Source organism: Artemia sp. Qi Xiang Cuo, chromosome 4 (genome assembly GCF_049724085.1).
Source record: "Artemia sp. Qi Xiang Cuo chromosome 4, ASM4972408v1, whole genome shotgun sequence".
Lineage (NCBI taxonomy): Eukaryota > Metazoa > Arthropoda > Branchiopoda > Anostraca > Artemiidae > Artemia > Artemia sp. Qi Xiang Cuo.
Window position 1 is genome coordinate 85,558,917 of NC_142797.1, and position 11,391 is coordinate 85,570,307.

Here is an 11,391-nt window from a genome sequence, read left to right on the forward strand (position 1 = left end):
CTTTAATTAACTTGGAGGATAATATTTACTGCATTGCCTAGTTAATCAACTTTGCATAATTTGTTCAAAGGGTTTTTAGGTGAAAATTGGGAATGCTGTGTTATCCTTCCAGACAGAGGAGAGATAAAAATTAAAATTTTAAATACCATACTGGCTTTCGAATAGGTTCTTCCACTCTAGGCCCGGAGTCCCGCCGTTTGCATCAGATGGATGGATATTTCAAGGTCTGGTCAATACAACTACCTTGAATGGTATACAGAAGAGTTTCAAAAACAAGCTGATGTCCTCCAAGGCTCCGTATTGTTCCGTCATAAACCTTGGGATTAAAGTCAAAAACAGTGCTTTCCAAAGATACCTTTCTAGAAAAGTAAGGCTTAGTCATAGAAGTGTTGACTTTCAGAATTTGTAAATAGTTTCCAAAAAGGATCAATACATAGATAATGTGGTAAGGCAACGGAGTTTAAAAGTTTTGGAAGAAATTGAAGGTTGAAGAGTGTCTTACGTGACAAAAGATGCATTCGATAGCCCGACAACTTGTTTAAAGTGAAATATTATGAGTCATCATGTAAGCTTTACGACAAACCAATATGGAAATCAATATAAATTATGTGTTAAGCAGGGTTGATCTCTTTCTTTATTACTATTGTTAGGATTATTAAAGAGCCATTTTATTCCTTATTAACCATTTAGACCAGATTTTCAACTTAAATAAGGAGTGAACTGGGCTATCTTATGAGTAAATTCATCAGAGCTGTAGCTGTAAATCTTCCTTGTAACGACACAAGACGCTATCCTTTCCAAGTAATTTCGCTGTTGGAATCCACAATCAAAGTCTGCAAAGTTTCCAGGACTTTTGCTTTAGGTTTAGTACGTCATCAGGACTACCTGTCTCATATCGTTCAATTAATGCTCTGAGGTTGCCTCTAGGCTGCCTCCTACTTGATTATAGGCTCTTTTGCTTTTGGCGCTGACCTAGACGCACATAATATCAGTCCTGCTTATTCCACTCCTCACGTTTTGCTAATTTTAAAGTCCAAACACAACGACAATTTGATCTTTCTTTTCAAACAGTTCGTGGTAGTGAACTGTAAGTAAAGAGCGATGCAGCAGAATATTAACCGAAACTCTAGGAAACAGACTCTTGATAACAATAGATACTATTACTACTACTAACAACTCATCGCAGCACCAAGCTGCCTGAGGCCAACACAGCTACGCACGCTCCTCCTCCATCCCAATCTATTCAAAGCCTCCCTTTTTACACCCGCCCACGAAGTTCTCATGTCCTTTAAATCTTTCTTTATGGCGTCCTCCCACCCCAGACGGGGGCGACCTGCTTTCCGTTTAGCCCTAGATGGTTGGCCGAAAAGAACAATCTTCGGCAATCTGTCATCATTCATCCGCACAACATGCCCTAACCACCTTAACCTTTCTTTCATCATAGACCTAGAGAGCGGTATTGAACCACGTTTTTCGTATAGCCTATTGTTTGAAATACGGTCAGTCAGCCGGGTACCCAGAACAATCCTTAAGCAATTTCTCTGGAAAACATCTAGCAAATCTTCATCCGCTTTTCGGAGCGTCCATGCTTCAGAGCCATATTTGACCACTGTCATCACTGCTTCTAATATTCTATTCTTGGTTTGCAGACTTATCTTCCTATTCTTCCAGACTTTTTTTTAACTGTGAAAAAACACCCTGAGCCTTGGCTATTCTACTTTTAACATCTTCACTGCTCCCACCATCTTTACTAATAATACTACCGAGGTAAGTGAAGCTGCCCACCTGATCAATCTTTTCATTACCCAACATCACCTTTTCATCTTCACTTATTCCTAGCCTTAGTGACTTAGTCTTCCTAACATTAATTTTAAAACCAATACTAGCATCCTGAACTCGCAAAACCTCTAAAAGTTCATTCATTTTGCTCACACTTTCATCTAGGATGCTTAAATCATCAGCAGAATCCAAGTCCAGGAGACTTTTTCCTCCCCATTTGATTCCGTGGTCTCCCATTGCCTTTCCTGTGCTCCTTACATAGTACTATACACTTTAATGTATAATAGTACTAATCACTTTAATGTATTTGTCTTGTATACCATACAAGGATAAAACTTTTACTAAAGATACATCAAGAGAATTGTTAGATATAACAAATTAGATCTAACAATAGATACATCAAAAGAATCGAATTTTGATGCTTATTCAAATTGCATAAATAAATTGACTTTTTTTCAATTGAAAGTAAGGAGCAATATTGAAACTTAAAACGAACAGAAATATTTTTTGTATGTGGGGGTTGCCCTCGTCAATACCTCGCTCTTTACGCTAAAGCTTGACTTTTGGTTCTAATTATTTAAGAATGCCTCCTGATATACAAGGACCCTTTAATTAGAATAATAAGCTTTTTACAAATTCAAAAAATACTTTAGGGTAAAGAACGGGGTACTGAGGAGGGGGTAACCCACACATATACGTAATAATTTCTGTTTGTTTCAATTAATGATGCTCCTTAGTTTTAGTTGAATAAACTTATTTTTATCTAATTTCTGATAGTTTTTAATTGATGCTGGGAAATCCAGCTCCCCCTCCCCTAGCAAATTCACTTGCGCTCCCCAAACCCCTCCCCGACCAGTTCCTCCCACGTAAGCACCCCCACCAAAAAATCCCCCCTCCCCGAAACGATCTTTATACTTCCAAATAGCCAATACTATACGTAAGCAACAGGCAAAGTTCAACAGGCAGGGTTCAAGTCATCCTTAAAAACCTTTTTATCAGATCTTTTGATAATGTTTATGAAAAAGGCTATCTCAAAATTTTGGTCGGACAATTAAAAAGGGGAGTGGATAAAAGGGGGGCGGGAGGTGGGCTACCTGCCCTCTATTGTTTTTGGTCACTGAAAAATGGCACTAGAACTTTTAATTTCCGGTCAAATGAGTCCTTTTCCGGTCTTCTAGGATCGCTAGTTTGATACAATCACCCCTAGGGAAAACAAAAAAAAATAAAAATAAAATAAACACGCATCCGTGATCTTGCTTCTGGCAAAAATTAAAATCCATATTTTTGCATATAGGAGATTGAAACCTCTGCAGTAGGGTTCTCTAATATTCTGAATCTCATGGTGAGATTTTCACTAAGATAACATGATTTCTATGGGGTGTTTCCCTCCTTTTTCAAAAATTAGTCGGAATTTTCTGAGGCTCATAACGTTTAATTGGTAATATTAAACTTCACGAATTTTATATGTTTTTAATAAGCATCAAAAATTGATTCTTTTAATGTATCTATTATTATTAAGATCCTGTTTTTTACAGTTTCGGCTACTATTGAGCCGCGTCGCTCCTTTCTTACAGTTCGTTACGATGAACTGTAGATTTGGTAACATTAAACTTCAAAGATGGGAAACATCTCCAAAACATCTAGCGATCTTAATGAAAATCGTGGAAGGGTCTTTCCATGGAGGGGGATTCGTATTTCCCAGCATTATTTCAAAAATGATCAGAAAGTAAATAAAAAAACAAGTTTTTTCAACAGAAAGTAACGAGCAACATTAAAACTTAAAACAAATAGAAATTATTGCGTATATGAGGGGGGTTTCCCCTCGTCATTACTTCTCCCGTTACGCTAAAGTTGTCTTAGTACTTTTAAAAGACCCATTAGTTCTAATTAAACGGCCTTTGTGATTCAGGATTCGTTCTTAAAGAATCGGGACAGAATCCAAACTTTAGCGTAAAGAGTGAGGTATTGACGAGGGGGTGACCCCCCTCATATACGTAATAATTTCTCTTTGTTTTAAGTTTTATTGTTGCTCCTTACTTTCAGTTGAGTAAACTTGTTTTTTATTATTTAATCTCTGGTTGGAACATACTCCACAAAACCATTGGCTATTGTTTTTAGCATCCATTCACCTAAATCAGTTTCTTTCACATAAGAGAATCAGCTTCAGGATTTCAATAAACATTGACAATTTTACCTATGTGCGTATTCAATTATTGGGGCCCTGTTTTATCTGTCAAACTGTCCTGACCGAGTAGTTAACACACTGAACATGAAATCTTGAGGACAGGGGTTCGAGTCCTGGTATTGCTGGTTGTTTGGCTTGGAGCAGGGGTCAATGTTGTGACTCTATAAGCTCATCCAGATTTGACCCAGCTCTAAGTGAGTGCCTGGAGAAATCTGGGGGAAAAACACGGGAAGCGTCGGGTGACTTGCTACAACCACGCATTGTACTCCCGACCGAAGGTACTGAATCAGGAAATCGATACTTGTCCAACACCGACTATTGGTATGCCAAAAAAAAGTTGTTTCTTCCATTGATTTCATTCTCTGGCTTTGTCAGATGCAAGTCCTTTTACTTTACCCCTATGCTCGATAAGCTTTCTCTTCCGATTTTTTCAGACTAGGCACTTTGAAGTCTCTGTGACTAGTGTCCAAAAAATTATTCAGATATACATCTACACTAGCCTTTGGATCAGCTAGGTGCAACAACAGACTTAAGAAGGCGGTCTTTAATTCTTCGTAAGTGCTGTAGGAAGCATTTTCTCTATTTTTAACCTTTCGAAAACTTAAAAACCTTCATCGTCTGTCATAAGAGAAGAAGTTACATATTTGATGCGGATGAAGGATGACAGATTGCCGAAGATTGTTCTTTTCGGCCAACCATCTAGGGCTAAACGGAAAGCAGGTCGCCCCTGTCTGGAGTGGGAGGACGTCATAAAGAAAGATTTAAAGGAAATGGGAACTTCGTGGGCGGGTGTAAAAAGGGAGGCTTTGAATAGATTGGGGTGGAGGAGGAGCGTGCGTAGCTGTGTTGGCCTCAGGCGGCTTGGTGCTGCGATGAGTTGTTAGTAGTAGTAGTAGTAGTTACATATTTGATGAAAGTGAGTAAACTATTGTCTGCAGTGTTTCCGGGCTCACTAAAGGCTTTCTTTAACAAATGATTCAAGACCATTGAATCCGCCTGTCTATCATTGGACTCATTTGATGCATCAATTTTAGCATATCCGAGGACAGACACTTTCCTGTAAATGTGAAAATCTTTCTGTGATCATCTCCTCCAAACTAAGCGTCAACCTGCAAATATTCTGGCTTGCAAACCAGGATAAAGAAGGTTGGACAATACAGGGTGATCAACTTGTTTGACAACTTTAGTGCCAGATTTCTTAGCATCTTGTTCGGCCACCAGACTAGATAATTTATAGAGATCCAAAGCGTATTCTTTCGATAATTAAAACCTTCGATTCGGAATCGATAAACCTCAGGCCAAAGACCTGAGGTTTTTGATTCCGCCTTGGCGCAACATGTGTACGAGAGTCCACAACAATTCAATTTCTTTGATGAGGCCTCCATCGTTGCCCCCGTTAAAGGTCTCACGCAAGTTTTCAGGGAGGCAGTTGAAATAAAAAAGCACATTCACCGAAAGGTAGCTCTCAATAGGGATACTGGAGAAATCTAAGTCAGATTTAGGACAAAATTATTAATTCTGATCGTTTTTACATACATCCACAAAGTTATATTGTGCAATCGAATAGTCTCCGATAACAATCAAACTGGAAAGCGATCAGCCTTTAAAAGTGCTTTATGCAAAATGAAATTCTGAAATTCCATTTAAACTTGTTTTTTATTTAGTTACCCTTTCACCGTTACTAGGAAAGGGTCGTCCAGATTTAGTTTGGTGTTTTTATTTTAAGGTTTGGTCCAACTCATTCGCCAGATCCGACCAGTACTGTTTTCTGTCCCGTTTCAGTGACTGTTTAACTGCTTTGCAGGCTACTTTTAAGGGTTCTTTTGCACCTCCCACTAGGAGTCGCTTCTTCGTTAAAAGTTCTATTTTGTGGTCAGAGATACAGACTCGCTGTTTTCGTTTTGTGTGGCCAAGCACCTCCTCAGCTACGTCCTATGTCACAATTTTTATCTGCGCCCATTCTTCATCAACGAGTGAAAGACAATTCAAGGCTTCGAACCAGTTGCTTAGCTTTAACTCTTGATCAGCTTTGATTTCCGGGCATTTTAGTTTCGAAACACCGAAGCGCTTCCCTGCCTTCTGTTGCTTCTACTTACTAAGGCGGGCTCTCCTCCCGGCTCGCTAGGGATGGGGGTGTGAATACTCGTTCCGAGCCCCCAACCATAGCTTGGGAGCACTCGTGCTTATCAGGCCCTGATTCCCACCTAGGAGGTCGGGAGGTTGGTGTCTGGCTGCTACAATTTAGTTTGAAGTAATTTCTCTGGCCTGCATGTCTTGCCTAATAATTTCTGGGATGTTGGGTGGGGGTTTATTATAATTGAAGTAAGGACAAAAATACAAAAGATGTTTTTTTTCTGACATCTTATTTGTTATATCATTCATCCATGAACTTAGACAAACTTCGCACCAAATTTTTCTGTTAACCTTCTTGTTAAATTTTGATATTATATAAAACGCAGGAAACTTAAGAGCCTTCTCTAAGTTAGGGTTACTAAAACATATTCTTAGTACGTTATTGCTTCCTTTTGTAAACAAATAATTAAGTAGTTTTACTGACTTCATAAAACGATAATAGTATTTTGGGTGGAAAGATATATTACGTTCAATTACTTTCATAACCTCAAGTATTGCCAAATTATCAAATGTAAGTTTAGCTAGTTTTACCACTTCCTCATTGTTTGGCATGAATTCATCGTTGGATGTAACTTTCCTAACTAGTTTTTCAGCATTACTACGGCATTTAACGAAACCCACAAACCTTTTTTTGACGTTTGTATAGCTATAATCCTGCTTGTAAGTGGTGGGTTGTGAATTATCACCAAGAGTATTGCACGCTTGTGTCAGGCTCTGCTTTGAAATATCAAAGAGATCATTTGGTAAGGCTTGCAAACTCGCAAAGAATTGAAGGTCATTATTGCGCAAAAGTTGGTCCTCGCAAATTTTAAAGGGCCTATTGTCTTTTTTGACCCATGAATCTGTTGAAAAGATGGTTTCAGAACATGGTCTTATGGTAGACATGCCATCTTGAAAATGATTTTCAAAAGAATTACTATAACGACAATAATAGAAACTATGGACTTCCTTGGAAATCTTTCTCAATATATTTTGCGTCCAGAAAATTACATCTGGTCTAATTTCCTCTTTAATGTACAAACTTTTGCATTGAACCTTCCTGTGGAATTCCGATAAAGTATACGCCATAGTAGGGTTGCGGCGGAAGCGGCGATCTACTATGATATTAAAATTTCGATTAGCATCCCTCTTAATCTTAAGGCTATTCGAACATATTTTTGATGCGTTATTGCTTCCTTTCTCCAATAAAAATGAAAGCAGTTTTGTTGCCTTTAAAAAAGGATAATAATTGAACGGGAGGAAAGATATATTACGTTCAATTACTTTTATAACCTTAAGTATTGCCAAATTATCAAATGTGAGTTTAGCTACCTTTTCCATTTCCTCATTGGTTTGCATAAATTTATCGTTGGATAAAGCTTTCCACACTAGCTTTTCAGCTTTACTACGACTTTTAATAAAACCCAAAAACTCTGCTTTGATATTTGAAGAGCTGTAATCTTGTTTATAAGAGCTTAGGTTTGAATTACCACTAAGAGTGTTGCGCTTGTATGTCAGATTCTGTTTTGAAGTTTCAAAGTGATCGTTGGCGGAAGTATTTGAATGAACACTGGCAATTGGGTTAGAGAAAGCAATGAAATGTTCATGGTTTTCTGGGACCTGGGAATCTGCTGAAAACATATTTTCAGAATTAGGTGCCATGGCCAACATAGGTTTGAAATTATCTTCGAGTGAATTTTTAAATCTTAATGAGGGCTTCAAAATGTTATCTGTTTTTGAATTTGTAATATTGTTAGTATGTTTCTCCATTTTCCCAACAAAATCTGTGTCGTTGTGGGCCCCTATGTGCCTCTTTGCGTGTTTATGTGTCTCTTTGTGTCTTTGTGCGTCCTCAAAAATGTCTTTCAGTTCCATAGAGAGGGATCCTATCCCTTGCTCTGAAGTTTCTGTGGTCTTAATTTTTGTTTCCGTAGAATTTTCTTCTTCTTTATTATCTTCCCTGTTCACCATAATTTCAGCAATATATTTCATTAATTTTTCCTTTGCTTCATATGTAGATTCTTTTTTAATTTTTTCTTTACTCTTTTCTTCATCCGTCGTTATTTTTACCAGCCCTAAAGGTTACAATAAGTCGGTTTATTTTTTAGTATAAATTTATTTTTTAATTTAATTTTTATAACCATTTTGTCATTTCTCCTTACCTGTTTCAGATTTTTACAAGCATAAACTTTCTTCAAATTTTGTCTCACTTGTTTTACATTCTTCGGTTTTGTTATTCCTTACGGGTTGCAATTTTTCTTCCTCATCTTATTCAATTGCTTTTACCTTGTCTTGGACTTTGTGTCTTTGTCTGTCCTCAAAAATTTCTTTCATTTCCATACAGAGGGATCCTATCTCTTCCTCTGAAGTCTCCGATGTCTTAATTTTTGTTTCCGTAGAATTTTCTTCTTCTTTATAATTACCCCCGTTCACTATAATTTCAGCAATATATTTCATTAATTTCTACTTTGCTTCATGTGTAGATTCTTTTTTAATTTTCTCTTTACTCTTTTCTTCATTCGTCATTATTTTTACCAGCCCTAAAGGTTTTAAGACTTCGTTTTCTTTTTTAGTCTCAATTTCTTGTTTCATTTCATTGTTATAACCTTTTGGGCATTTCTCCTTACCTGTTTCAGATTTTGCCACGCATAAAATTTCTTCAAATTTTTTATCACTTGTTTTACATTCTTCAGTTTTGTTAATCCTTACGGGTTGCAATTTTTCTTCCTCATCTTCTTGAATTGCTTTTACCTTGTCTATGACTTTGTGTCTTTGTCTGTCCTCAAAAATTTCTTTCAGTTCCATACAGAGGGATCCTATCCCTTCCTCTGAAGTCTCCGTGGTCTTAATTTTTGTTTAAATAGAATTTTCTTCTTCTTTATAATATTCCCCTTTCACTATAATTTCAGCAATATATTTCATTAATTTCTCCTGCGCTTCATGTGTAGATTCTTTTTTAATTTGTTCTTTACTCTTTCGTTCATCCGTCGTTATTTTTAGCAGCCCTAAAGGTTTTAAGAATTAGTTTTCTTTTTTAGTATCAATTTATTGTTTAATTTCATTTTTATAACCATTTTGGTATTTATCCTTAAATGTTTAAGATTTTTACACGCATAAACTTTCTTAAAATTTTTTATCACTTGTATTACTTTATTCGGTTTGTTATTCCTTACGGGTTGCAATTTTTCTTCCTCATCTTCTTGAATTACTTTTACCTTGACTTGGACTTTGTGGCTTTGTGTGTCCTCAAAAATTTCTTTCAGTTCCATACAGAGGGATCCTATCCCTTCCTCTGAAGTTTCCGTGGTCTTAATTTTTGTTTCTGTAGAATTTTCTTCTTCTTTATAAATTTCCCCTTTCACTATAATTTCAGAAATACATTTCATTAATTTCTCCTTCGCTTCATGTATAGATTTTTTAATGTGTTCTTTTCTGTTTCGTTCATTCGTCATTATTTTTAGCAGCCCTAAAGGTTTTAAGACTGCTTTTGCTTTCTCAGTCTTAATTTCTTGTTTCATTTCATTGTTATCACCTTTTGGGCATTTTTCCTTATCTGTTTCCCAAGGACAGGAAGGAGAATAATTGATATGTTGACGCTCTGACAACTTTTTTAAAATACTCAGTTTCCAAAACCTTAAATCTCGAAAGATATCATCTTCTATAGAAGAGATTATCTTCTCTTTCGGGAAAAACTTTGAAAGATCATGATCCAGAGCTTTTTGTATCCTACTATTGCCAGTATATATTTCTACGACCCTATTACTTCCATACTCAAACAAATATGACAGTAATTTTGTTACCTTTATAGCATGGCGATAATAGAACTTATCTGCTAATCTGTGTTCCATCACTTTCATTACCTCAATAATGGCCAAATTATCAAAGGTGCAGCTACTTCTGTCATTGCTTCATCTGTTGGCATGCATGGATCATTGGATGTTACATCCCTAACTAAAATTTCTATTTTACTACGTCTTTTAATGAAATCACAAAACTTTCTTCTGATGTTTTTTAAGTTCATTTTCTGTACGGATCATAAGTATAAGGACGCGTCAAGTAGTCAGAGCCTGACAAAATACTAAACTAATTTTTAAATTTTCAGGTATCTTTCGAGCTTAAATTGAAAAATTAAAATTATTGCTCCGACAACAGAAATATTTTTGCAGTTTTTATAATAACCTTAGCAATTCTGAAATGAAATGAAAAATTGAATTGCTTTTCTATGGGAATATAGCAAAAAAGACACACACTTTAGAAGTTGAGCCTAAAAAAGTTTGGTTCCAGGATACAATTGCAACTTTAAACTGAGATATTAAATAAAAATTTCGTTGATTAAGCCAGGCAAAAAAAGAAAACTAATTTTAAAATATTCTGACACACTTGCACCTGATGCAAGAGTAAAACTTCCTGATGTAGGAGCTTCAGTCGAATTACTGAAAGAAAATCTTGGAGCAAATGCTGAAGCCGAAGTTGATGGAGCAAGTGTTCCAGCTGTAGAAGTCTTAGTCAATGGGTTTTGAAAGAAAATTATTAAGTTAATTATGACAGATAAACAAAAAATTAAAACTGTCAATGGTAGAGAGACATATTCTGAGTATTTCACCCAAGTCTTGAAGTTTTTTTGTACCCTTGCTTCATCCTGGAGTTTCTTGGTGCACACAATGAAACCCAGAAGTTACTCTTCTTTTTCGGCATTACCATCAAAATATGTATTTACTATAGCACATTTCTTCTTCTTTGGAAAATCATTGCTGTTTTCTCTTTGCAACAAGAATGCGAGCTTTTTTTGTGTCCCGTCCTTCATTTTAACCAAAATTTCTGCTTTAATAAATTCCGTTACAAATTGTTTTTCTTTATCTTTGAACTCAGTCTCTAGACCTTTGCTAAATTTCGATAGTTTTCCTATCCATTCAAATAAATTTTCTTAATATAGGTTCATCATTTTACTATAATTGATGAAGTTTTATATGAACTTGGAGCTTTTTATCGGCAGATTTAATGAATCTTTCATACCAGTGCCTTCAGTTTTAGTAGAAACATGAAAGTCCCTTTGAATAGGTCCTATAAAGAAAATAGAAAATAAAAAAGAAAATAAAATAGAAAAACATAAAATATATCTTTAGAAAAATGAGAAATTTAGAAGTTAACACTTCCAAATTTCACTTAGTCTATGAGGATATTTTACTTCTTACCTATTTCTTAGGGGTGTTCTATTTGTGTTTAGCCTAAGGGATCTTAGACCTAACGAAATATGGCATTTTCTCAATGTGTAGGATTGCTCAATAAATTGCATGTATCTCCTTTTTCTAAAGAAA